This window comes from Littorina saxatilis, linkage group LG8, assembly GCF_037325665.1.
Source record: "Littorina saxatilis isolate snail1 linkage group LG8, US_GU_Lsax_2.0, whole genome shotgun sequence".
Lineage (NCBI taxonomy): Eukaryota > Metazoa > Mollusca > Gastropoda > Littorinimorpha > Littorinidae > Littorina > Littorina saxatilis.
In genome coordinates, this window is record NC_090252.1 from 7,491,666 (window position 1) to 7,503,915 (window position 12,250).

Below are 12,250 nucleotides of genomic sequence, written 5' to 3' on the forward strand. Positions count from 1 at the left end.
ACTCGTCTGCAAGAGGCACGGACGTACATGAGATGGACGGCTGTCTTAGGGTCAAGCACAAATAGACTCAAGGTCGAATAAGTGCCTGTTTGACACACCCACCTGACGCGCGGTGCCCGCTTCTTCCGGTTAATGGCCGACATCGGCTTTGGCGTGTTTCGGTCCTGATGCTACTTCGCGAAAAATGGCATATATGTGCAAGGGAAGCGGTTCAAACTGCTGTATTTTTGGATGCCACACGACGCAAACGAAATATAGAGGGCTTTCTTTCGTCAAACTTCCGAAGGCTGGAGTCTTCTTCTTCTTCTTCTTGGCGTTCGCAGTGAAGGCTGGAGTCAGTGTTGACCAAAACAAATGGCGTGCTGCGTTGATCCATGCCATAAATCGCGCTGACGGCAGCTTCAATCCAGACAAAGCCAAGATTTGCTCACGTCATAATTTGGCTCTTGAGTTCCCCATTAACAATAGTGGTCACAGTTTAAAACTTGGTAATTAAATAATTAAACTGTCAATACTTTTAGTTTTAACAGAGAACGTACCTATCGCTATCGCAATTATAGATTATAACTTATTAAGAAATGTGTGTGTGTTAATAGTATGAAGTGTGGGGGGAGGGGGGTATTTATAAACAAAACCACTTGATGCCATGAGAACAGAAATTTGAGAAAAAGAATAAAGTCTGCAAACCAAACTTAGCACAAATACAATAGAACAGGATGAGTGAGTGATCAGGGTGAATAAGTTAGTTAAACTGTGACTGAATATCTATTGATTGATTGATATTAAAGTGAACATTAGGGGGGGGGGGGGTTAGAAATGCACCATTGTGCACTCGCCTTGATGTAAGGAACATTACTGCAGTCTCCAACAGCTTCAAAGTGGGTTAGACAGGCTCTTGATAAAGACTGAGGCAAAATGTGCCAAATCACACATTGTCTTGTAAGAAGGAAAAATCTTCATTTTTCACCTTTCTGCACTTTTTTGACTTTGAGTGCATAGCCACAATGGTCACAGACAAGATGCATCAAACAGATTTCAAAAAGACCCCAAACTGAACTTGTTATGACTATTTGTAACCCCTCTCACCTTTTTGACTTGGCCGTACTTAAGCCAAAAGGCTAAAAAAAATCATAACTAATTCCATGTTGACTTTTTGGTGGGGTGGACCTATTGTTCCAGACTCGCCTTGATTAAAGCAACACTAGTGCAGTGTCCAACAGCTTTTAAAATTTGTTTTGACCTCTTGACAATGTACATGTCAACAATCCCTGACTGTGATGTAGTAAGAAAAAATCTTCATTTCTCCCCTTTCTCCACTTTTTTGTGTGTCAGTGCATAGCCACAATGGTCACAGAAAACATGCAGCAAACAGATTTGAAAAAGACCCAAAAGTGAACTTGTTATGACTATTTCTAACCTTTCCCACCTTTTTGACTTGGCCGTACCCAAGCCAAAAGTCAAAAATCAGTAAATAACAAAAACATAGTTAAGTTTGAGATAACTGAAAAATGGTAATTATTCAATTTCAATTTAATGGGACATCAGTCTGTGGTAGTACAAAGTCTCGTTCCTTGACTTCTCTTTTTTTTATCAAAGTGCTTGTGGCTCCTCATATTCATATAAGATACTGAATCTGAAAGCAATTCAATTTCACCTAAGGCCGTAAGCTGTCCTTTTGCACTGCCCTCTTCTCAGAAACAAATGAAAATTCTTAGACTGCATATTGTTGTCAGAACACAAACATCTGTGATCAGAACTCCCCCTTTTTCTTTTTCTTTTCTTACACAGTTACAATCCCTCTCTCTCGCTCTAGTTATGTTTAGGAAATGGATTGGAATCGTTAGCTACAACCAAAACAAGTTTCTTGTGAACTGACGTACGAAATGCCACATCAAAACATTTTAACTTCTCATAATCTTTAAAAAAAAAATAAACAACAACAAAAACGTGGCAACTCGTACTTCTCGAGTCAGTCAGTCACTCGCGTTCCGTGACACATGCACTTGTCAACTTCAGTTTGGTAATTGAATCAGTGATTCACAATACTCCTACAAACCACTCATTCTGAAACTCACTTTTGTAATAAAAACAAGCAAACTTACATTGATTATCTGCTCAATAAAAGGATCCATCGCTGCATCAGGATTCTCTCTGAACACCATTTCGAGCATTCGCCGGAAGTAAGCGACACAGTCATTTGGTGACCTTGACCGCTCAAGCCAGTTATTAACAGAGACAAAGAGCAGCTGGCGCGAAGACAGCTGTCCAGGTAATGTAAGTCCGTGGCAAGAGGACAGCTTGCTGCAGCCGGTACCCGCTGCAGCAGACGACGCAAGAACTCCCGTCTCCCGACCTTTGACCCGACTGTTAGCGACCCAGCTTCCGGTTATGGTGGAACACGATAAGTCTACAGGCAGTTGACATTTCGAATCGTCATCATGCCAGGCAAGGCAAGTGCACTTGTAGGGTGTTCTGCAAGCTCTATCAGGTGCAGAGGTTTGTCATTTTTCCGAATTCGAAGGTCAGAAAATCCTGAGTGAAAATGCAAACTTGTGGCAGCTGTGAACCGATCTGACAAAAGTTTCAATCGAGAGTATGATTATTTGTTCTCGGCATTTCAAGAAGTGTTTAATAGAAGGAACAAAAATTACGGATTGAACACCATCTTCAACTATAATTCTACAACTGTTGTAAACTGCAATTTTACCCAACTATATTGCACTAGAGGAATACCCGGCTTCGCCGGGGTGAATCGCGAGACAGAGACAGAGACAGACAGCGTGGCGGTTCACCACAATCACCTTTGAAGGCGAAGTCCTGTCAAACGGGTTTGAGAATTTTAGAGCTTATTTCTTAGCCCTATATTATCTGTTGTGGCTTCTCAAATGCCAGAACATACAGACAGACAAAAACCGCTAGACCACATCACAAACAGAACTCTACAATCCACAGGTTTTTGCCCACACACACACACAAACACACACACACACACACACACAGAGAAGCCGTATATATATATGTATATATCTATATCTATAAATATATAGAGATAGGTGACAGTGTATTTTTCGCGTGGCTATAAATTGATTCGACCTTTTCACTTTGACAGTAAGAACAACTTACGGGTGCAAGGGAAGCGTTCTGGACAGCGCAGTGACATTCTAAAAATAGTAACTTAGAAACGGGAATATGGATTGAAGCCACACGAAGGCACAAAACACTGGAGAAGATAAGGAAGAGTTACTGGGAATGGTGAATTCGCCGGGGTGAATCGCGAGACAGAGACAGACAGCGTGGCGGTTCACCACAATCACCTTTGAAGGCGAAGTCCTGTCAAACGGGTTTGAGATTTTTAGAGCTTATTTCTTAGCCCTATATTATCTGTTGTGGCTTCTCAAATGCCAGAACATACAGACAGACAAAAGCCGCTAGACCACATCACAAACAGAACTCTACAATACACAGGTTTTTGCCCACACACACACACACAAACACACACACACACAGAGAAGCCGTATATATATATGTATATCTATATCTATAAATATATAGAGATAGGTGACAGTGTATTTTTCGCGTGGCTATAAATTGATTCGACCTTTTCACTTTGACAGTAAGAACAACTTACGGGTGCAAGGGAAGCGTTCTGGACAGCGCAGTGACATTCTAACAAGAAGAGCAAACGCTCGATCGAGTCACTTTCGCAGTTCTGAATATTATATGAGGCATCAGATGGACAGGAAGAAATTGCTATTCACAACACAATGAGTCACGTTCACATAAAATTTGAGCCCGGTCACTTTTATAGTTTCCGAGAAAAGCCCAACGTTAAGTTGTGTGTTGCCGAACAGAAAAGGCTAGTTATCTCCCTTGTTTTTCTGATAACGTTCGTAAAAGGCTACAGATGTAAATACTTTGATGTAAAGAATAATCCTACAAAGTTTCAATCACATCCGATGAACTTTGTCAAAGATATAAAATGTCTAATTTTTCCTTTGACGCTGACCTGTGACCTTGAAAAAGGTCAAAGGTCAACGAAACCATCGTTAAAGTGTAGAGGTCATTGGAGGTCACGACTAAACAAAATATGAGCCCGATCGCTTTGATAGTTTCCGAGAAAAGTCCAACGTTAAGGTGGTGTCTACGGACGGCCGGCCGGACAGACTAACACTGACCGATTACATAGAGTCACTTTTTCTCAAGTGACTCAAAAATAGTAACGTAGACTGAAACGGGAATATGGATTGAAGCCACACGAAGGAAGGGAGATAAACGCAAAACACTGGAGAAGATAAGGAAGAGTTACTGGGAATGGTGAAATGAACACAAAAACCAAAATCGGTTCAGCGCTGCGCGCTGAGAGCACGTGTTGAAATATCTCATCGATGATATTGTGTCCGGGGTGTAGCTGAATACGGTGTCCAAATTTGAAAAAGATCCACCCAGAACTTTGGCGTTGTGATGTGGTCTAGCGGCTTTGGTGTGTCGGTATGGGGGCCCGGGTAGCTGAAGATAAGGAAGAGTTACTGGGAATGGATCGAGAGAAAAACCAAAATCGCTTCAGCGCTGCGCGCGAAAAACCAAAATCGGTTCAGCGCTGCGCGCTGAGAGCACGTGGTGAAATATCTCATCGACCAGATTTTGTGCAGGGTGTATCTAAATATGGACACCAAATTTGAAGCAGATCCATCGAGAACTTTGGCCGTGCATGGCGAACAATCACACACACACACACACACACACACACACACACACACACACAGACACTAGTCGTATATATATATATATATATAGATAGATACATTTATACAAAAAAAACAACTGCTGTATTTCGCCAGGCCACAACTCCACAGCTAGTAAAGTACTCTCAGTTGACACAGTGTTGTTCACAGTGCACAGTCTGTGGAGTGTGGTGCCCGGTCTATGTGTGTACTGGACTGGTTAGAGCACTACACATAGTACACTGCAGTTTCAAGTTGTCTAAGACTTGAGAAGTGAAAGTACATCATTTCTTTTCTACAGAAATAACTAATATTATTTATTTATGAAGTAATAGTATTTATGTATTTAAAATTTGACATATATTGAGTAATTGATTGTCAAAATGACCTTGTTTTCATGAGGTGGTCAATGAACTTAGCTATAGTTTTTTAAGACTAAGAAAGAGTGATCCCTGTACATAATATGCATTTTTAATACTTGTGCTTTGTAACTGTAAACATTGTTTTTTTATTTTATAAAGGAAATGGAACTGGTCGCACACTACTTCCAGGAAGTTTGCCCACAGAGTTCATGCCCCAACGCAGCATAGAAACGTCAAAACCAACGCTGAGAAAACCACCAGTGAGTACATTATGATTTTTTATCCTGGCAAACTCAGGAAATCTTAGAATTTCTTCTGGTGCTCATCAGCAAAACGCCCTTTGGAGTCCGCCAACTCTTGTGTTTGTTTGTTTGTTTGTTTGCTTAACGCCCAGTCCACCACGAAGGGTTATATCAGGGCGGTGCTGCTTTGACATTTAACGTGCGCCACACACAAGACAGAAGTCGCAGCACAGGCTTCATGTCTCACCCACATTATTCTGACACCGTACCAACCAGTCCTAGCACTAACCCCATACTGCCAGACGCCAGGCGGAGCAGCCACTAGATTGCCCATTTTAAAGTCTTAGGTATGACCCGGCCGGGGTTCGAACCCACGACCTTCCGCTCACTGGGCGGACGTCTTACCACTAGGCCACCGTGTTGCGGTCCAACTCTTGTGGTTGTTGTCGTCGTCGGTTGATGTATGTATTTGGTTCTTGTAAGGTTGGTGTAATGTCTGTAGTCCTTTGTGTATTTTTGTTTCATTATATATATGAGGCTTTGCCAAAACGTGCTGGGGGGGGGGGGGGGGGGTGCTTGGACATTTGTGACAAACTAAACCTTTTCAGTTGATTTTTTTTGGTGTTTTAAGTGATACGTTAGTCTTTGATGAACACATTTGTGTAATAAAAGAATGGTCTGTGCATTTGGGAAATGTGTACGGTTTGATAATATGCCATGATACGCCAATTTTGAGAAAAGACACATGTGCAACAAAACTGACCACAGAAGCCATTAATATCATTTCATACAACTGGTGTTGATTTATTTCTAGTGAACAGACCCTGCAGAAGCATTATCAGTCTTTAAAAGTACATTTGGAGCCAAATCTTGAATGCAGTGTCACGTAATGTCGCAAGACGCTCAAACATCATAAAAGTCCAAACTGATACTTTCTGCTAAGTAACCACAAGAAGTATAAACCCTAAAATAAAATATAACACTTCAACAGAAACACTGACACATGTTAAAAATATCCCTAAAAGTTGTTAAAGTTTGCTAAAACTAGTTAAACATGTTGTTGTAGGTGTCACGTGTTGATGGACATGAAAATATTCATAATATATATGAAATAACAACCAGAATGTTAAACATACACTAACTTTTCATTTACAATCTAAAGATTAGGTTATTTCTGGAATATGAAAACAGAAACAATAGCAAAACATGTTAAAAGCAAGTCAAAACAGCATTCTACGTGTCACGTGTTACACTGTGTCAGTGGACATGAAATTATTCAAAATGTTATAAATGACAACTATAATAGTAAATAGACCTTTAGGATACATTCATATTTTGAAGATTAGGTAATTATGGAACATCAAACTCAAAGCACCACAAAAAAAAGTAACATCATGTTCAAAACAGGTCAAATCTGCGTTCTACCTGTCACGTGTTACATGGAGTCAGTGGACATGAAATCAATCAAAATGTCAAAAATAACTACAATATTCAAACAGACATTTAGAATACAGTTTTAACCTAATGACTAGGTACATCTGGAATAAGGTTCTCAATTAAATCGAAAAATTTTAATTAGTTGTACTTGTACGTAAAATCCTAGCAAAATCCCTATGTTGGGGAGGGGGGGGGGGGGGGGGGGGGGGGTGTTAAAACAATCTCATGAAAATATTCCTTCCCCCTGCTAACCCAAATGCATTTTTTCAGCTTTGGCTACAATATTTACAAGGACATAAATGTCTCCTCCTAAATCAATCGTTACACGGACATGAACGCCTAAATCGTTACACGGACATGAAGGTATCCTCCTGAACCGTAACACGGACATTAACAAAAACAGAGGATCGTATTTTTCTTCCATCAAATTTGCCTCCAAAAGTAGCAAGCAGTTATTATAAGCTAATTCAATTCGTTGGGAAAAGAATTATGGGCAAATTATGTGTCAAACGTTACACCTTACCCTAAACAGGCAGTACAATATTTTCTCAACTTTACGGCTCGTCGTCTCCATGATTTCAATCGAATCGGTGACCGGAAATGCCATAAAAGCTAAGCTAGTGGTTTCCACGCTTTTGTATCAAATACTCGCGAAACTTCTTTGTGAAAATTGCAAAAATAACAAAATGTGTCAAACGTTACTTTCAGACATTAACTCCATCGATTCTTTTTAGCTGCTAGATACAATAACTTCGCAAATTCTGACTCAAATGTAACACACTGTGTCACGATCTAGTGACATGGATCAAGAAAGTGTCACTCGGTGGGGTGCCTTCTCTTGGTCAATTGCGACAGAAAGCGCCTGTGCGTGAGTCTGGTCTACGGCAGATTTTTGCTAACCATGCATAGCCGAGCACGGATTTCACGGGGATGATTTCTGCTGTCGAAGCAGAACTCAGCTATAGCTGAACTTGATATGTGACAAGGTTTGTCACGTGTTTTCGTCAAGGTTGTCTGTGTGAGGACAAGTATCTAGACACTCGAACACTCAGCGCTGGGGAGGACGGTCGTGTCTTATAATTCCTGCGAGCTTTGATGGATTTCATCGCTTTGATTTCTGCTTTGATTTCAACGCGCCGTTCTGCATGTACAGGAGGGGCTCCAGGAAACTTCAGTTGAGACCACCTTCTCTCTTTTTACATGCGGTCTGACGGACGGGTCGTCAATTTCTCTTCGCCGTGCGGGGATGGTTCTTCACCGCATAAAGTATTCGGCAAGAGGTTGAATGGTGTGTCGCTGTTGACGAACAGAGGCCATTCAAAGGAGGAAGCGGTTTTTGCTTCCATGAGAGTGCTACATTCATAGGCTTTTTGAGGTAATAAATCATTATTTAACGCTGTTGACGAGTCTGTGTTTGTGGAACGAAATACTCTCTGTTGTTCTTTCCAGGTTAGCGCATAATTTGCTCTTTTTGACGCTAAAATATTAATCTGCATATGGTTTTTGCAGATATGGAGAGAAGGAAGGAAATGGCTGATTTGTTGTTGTAAAAGTTCGTTTGTGCAGGCCCACGTGCTCGATGAAATATGTCAGGGTGACATGTTTAAAGGTGGGGTGTGAGGGGTAGCATGACATGTCTAGTGCACCGAGGCTTTTTGTTGCAGCCTTTCTTCATCTTCTACCGTTGCTGGCTGTTTTGCTGCCTATCCGCGGGACACTGTTAACTGCAGACGCTGTAACCGGGATCATCTGATATAACCAGCTAACCGGCTAACCAGCGACTGGGTGAGGCGCCTGATGTCTCCACTTTTCCCTGCTTCGTAACAACGCCAGCCGGCACTACATTCTACGGAGCAGTTGTGGAGACTATGAACAAATTACAGGCCGTCCACCCAGTGGCAAAACAAAGCTAAGTGCACCATGTCTTTGCACCCCGTTGACCACCGTTGTCATCTTTTATATTTATGATTATATTCGAGTGGTGACAACATGGGGTGTGTGACACCTGCATTAACCAGCACTTTAGGCAGATCAGCTATACTTTCCTAGCTATACACGGGATCAGCGTGTTACTATAGTTTTCTATATTCTAACTGGCATTTTGTCAGTGACCATTGGTTTTACGTTTTGAACGTAAAAGAACATATTTTGAGTGAAGTCTCGAGGGAGGTGGCGAGTTATTACATAAACAGGCGTCTGAAACTTATACTTTTGTTGTTTCTATTCAATTGTATGACTGCGAGAGTGGATCGTGGTGTGGTTAGTTAGTTAGAAGAAACTAACCGTTTCATAATCACCTTATGTGATATAGTGAAACGTGACACACTGCTTTTATTTCCTCGAATACGAAACTATCGTTTTCATCCAAAATGGCGGCCATTCAAAGCACCAAGACCGGCGAAAATCGAATCTGTAAACAAGTTGGTCTGCGGACATTAGCCCTTCGAAAAAACCCGGGTATTTACTGGGCAAGTTTTTCGGTAAATTCTGGTTCTAATTACGATTGTTGCACATTCTACAAAGAGTTGCATGCTTAGACTGTATGAAATACGCAGATTAAAACCGATGCAGTGATGCAGATCATGAAAAATCGAAAATTCCCCGAGGACACCAAAATGTCAATTTTCGGGGCCGTTTCCGGTGTATGTTTGAAACATTTTATTTTTTATTTAGCATTCACAACAACAACAGGCTTCAAAACATTAAAAAAGCATTCATCAGACTCCCTTTTTCAAAGCACAATACATGTGAACATGTTGGGGTAATCCAGTTAATTACACTTGCTTTCCAAACACACATGGGTCCGAAATGGCACCTTTTGGCAAAGCCTCATATATTAGCCTGTGCCAAAACGTGGTCAGCAAGAAGATACCTACCTTTCAAGAATAATTTCTCTTTATGAAAGCAGCAAGTTACTAATAACACCACTCCTTCTTAAAGTAAACCCTTCAGAGAGATAGTACAGATAATTTCATCAGTTTTTATCAATTGGAAGGTCTTGTTTGTTTGTTTGCTTGCTTAACGCCCAGCCGACCACGAAGGGCCATATCAGGGCGGTGCTGCTTTCACATATAACGTGCGCCACACACAAGACAGAAGTCGCAGCACAGGCTTCATGTCTCACCCAGTCACATTATTCTGACACCGGACCAACCAGTTTGGAAGGTCTTGAAAAGGTTATTAGAATGCCCCAAAATGACAAAATCCGACACTTTCAAAGTGGGACATTTGACACATAGCTACTTCATTGTTTTGTAAGAGCATGTATGCTCATTGGAAATTAAATTTCTTGATTGTATTTCTATGAGTGTATAATGAGGATTTGCTCAAATGAGTTTGCACCATAGCGTTCTCTACTAAGATCGCCATGGTTTGCACCCAAAACATGTTTGAATATTTATGAAAAATTTGAGTTTTAAAAGTGGCGTGTCAACTGTAACGGTTCATGTCCTAAATTTCTCAAATTTAAGACTGCAATTTTCTTATTTAATTATATATTTAATAGCTTTCTGTACATTAACATCAAGAAAAGAGCCTTTACATTGAAGCCTCATGACAAAAGAAAAACTCATGTCATTTCTACACTCTTATTTTTGAAATTTCAAATATTTTATAATTACTGTGTCTTTTTGTTATGATTGTTCATTTCCTTATAAAATTCACAATTTGTTTCCTCTCTTTTGAATTACAGTTTAAAATGATAGCTTTTATTCACACCTGCCTGAACAAAACTTAGTTGAAGGGCATATGTAGTTATTTTAGGCTACACAATAACATATTTGTACTGTGTCCTCTTTACAGAACCGTTGCGATTGACATACTGTGTCTTCAGCAGGCCGTTACGATTGACACACAAAAGTCTAAAAATCAATCAATCAATCAATCAATCAATGAGTCTTATATCGCGCATATTCCGTGGGTACAGTTCTAGGCGCTCTGCAGTGATGCCGTGTGAGATGAAATTTTATACGGCCAGTAGATTGCAGCCATTTCGGCGCATATTTACCTTTCACGGCCTATTATTCCAAGTCACACGGGTATAGGTAGACAATTATTAACTGTGCCTAAGCAATTTTGCCAGGAAAGACCCTTTTGTCAATCGTGGGATCTTTAACGTGCACACCCAATGTAGTGTACACGGGGGGAGGTTCGGACACCGAAGAGAGTCTGCACACAAAGTTAACTGTGAAATAAATTTCCGCCGAACCTGGGATCGAACTCACGCTGACAGCGGCCAACTGAATACAAATCCAGCGCGCTACCAACTGAGCTATATCCCCGCCCCAATATCCCAAAATCACACAAAGCAGCATGTGTCTTGCTTCCCCTTTTGCACAGTTCCTGTGGTTGGTATTCTTAATGATAATTGAGAAAGATTTCAATGTGGTGTCTTGATGTCTTGTCACAGCAGTTATTCATTGTTCGGGACATTTTTAATGTCTTCCGGGACATGTTACAGTTGACACACAAAATGTGAAAACTCATCCTGTGTATGTTTCTCCTGGCTCATTTTGTATTCAAACAATAAGTATGAGTTACTCATTACTAATTTTGTCCAAAATTACATCTTTTTTTTAAAATAAGTGAACAATATGCTTTGAAACAAAATTTCATGTCTCGTTACGAGTGACACACAAATATGAGTATCTTAGTAATCAGAATAGAAATCCCACTAAGTTTGGATACGAAAACATTTACAATGCCATAAATACAACATAGCTTCTTAAACTTTTGCTCTGAAACTATTTTTGCGTTTGTGAGAAGAAAATTTTGACTTGTTATGTGTCAATCGTAACGGAAGACACAGTGGTTACGTCATTTTTATATTTAGTCAAGTTTTGACTAAATATTTTAACATCGAGGGGGAATCGAAACGAGGGTCGTGGTGTGTGTGCGTGCGTGTGTGTGTGTGTGTAGAGCGATTCAGACTAAACTACTGGACCGATCTTTATGAAATTTGACATGAGAGTTCCTGGGTATGAAATCCCCGAACGTTTTTTCATTTTTTTGATAAATGTCTTTGATGACGTCATATCCGGCTTTTCGTGAAAGTTGAGGCGGGACTGTCACGCCCTAATTTTTCAACCAAATTGGTTCAAATTTTGGTCAAGTAATCTTCGACGAAGCCCGGATATGGTATTGCATTTCAGCTTGGTGGCTTAAAAATTAATTAATGACTTTGGTCATTAAGAATCGGAAAATTGTAAAAAAAAAATAAAAATTTATAAAACGATCCAAATTTACGTTTATCTTATTCTCCATCATTTGCTGATTCCAAAAACATATAAATATGTTATATTCGGATTAAAAACAAGCTCTGAAAATTAAATATATAAAAATTATTATCAAAATTAAATTGTCCAAATCAATTTAAAAACACTTTCATCTTATTCCTTGTCGGTTCCTGATTCCAAAAACATACAGATATGATATGTTTGGATTAAAAACACGCTCAGAAAGTTAAAACAAAGAGAGGTACAGAAAAGCG

General features: G+C 40.1%; 1 long non-coding RNA gene across 1 annotated transcript in view; it reads left to right on the forward strand.

Annotated features, from left to right (window-relative positions):
- The first annotated feature begins 14 nt into the window (after positions 1–14).
- The window catches only part of LOC138974948 (uncharacterized), a 28,649-nt gene continuing 16,413 nt past the window's right edge, over positions 15–12,250 (forward strand). Inside the window, exons 1-2 of the long non-coding RNA XR_011458463.1 lie at positions 15–488; positions 5,243–5,343. This is a non-coding gene — a long non-coding RNA (uncharacterized lncRNA). The remainder of the gene's footprint in view (positions 489–5,242; positions 5,344–12,250) is intronic.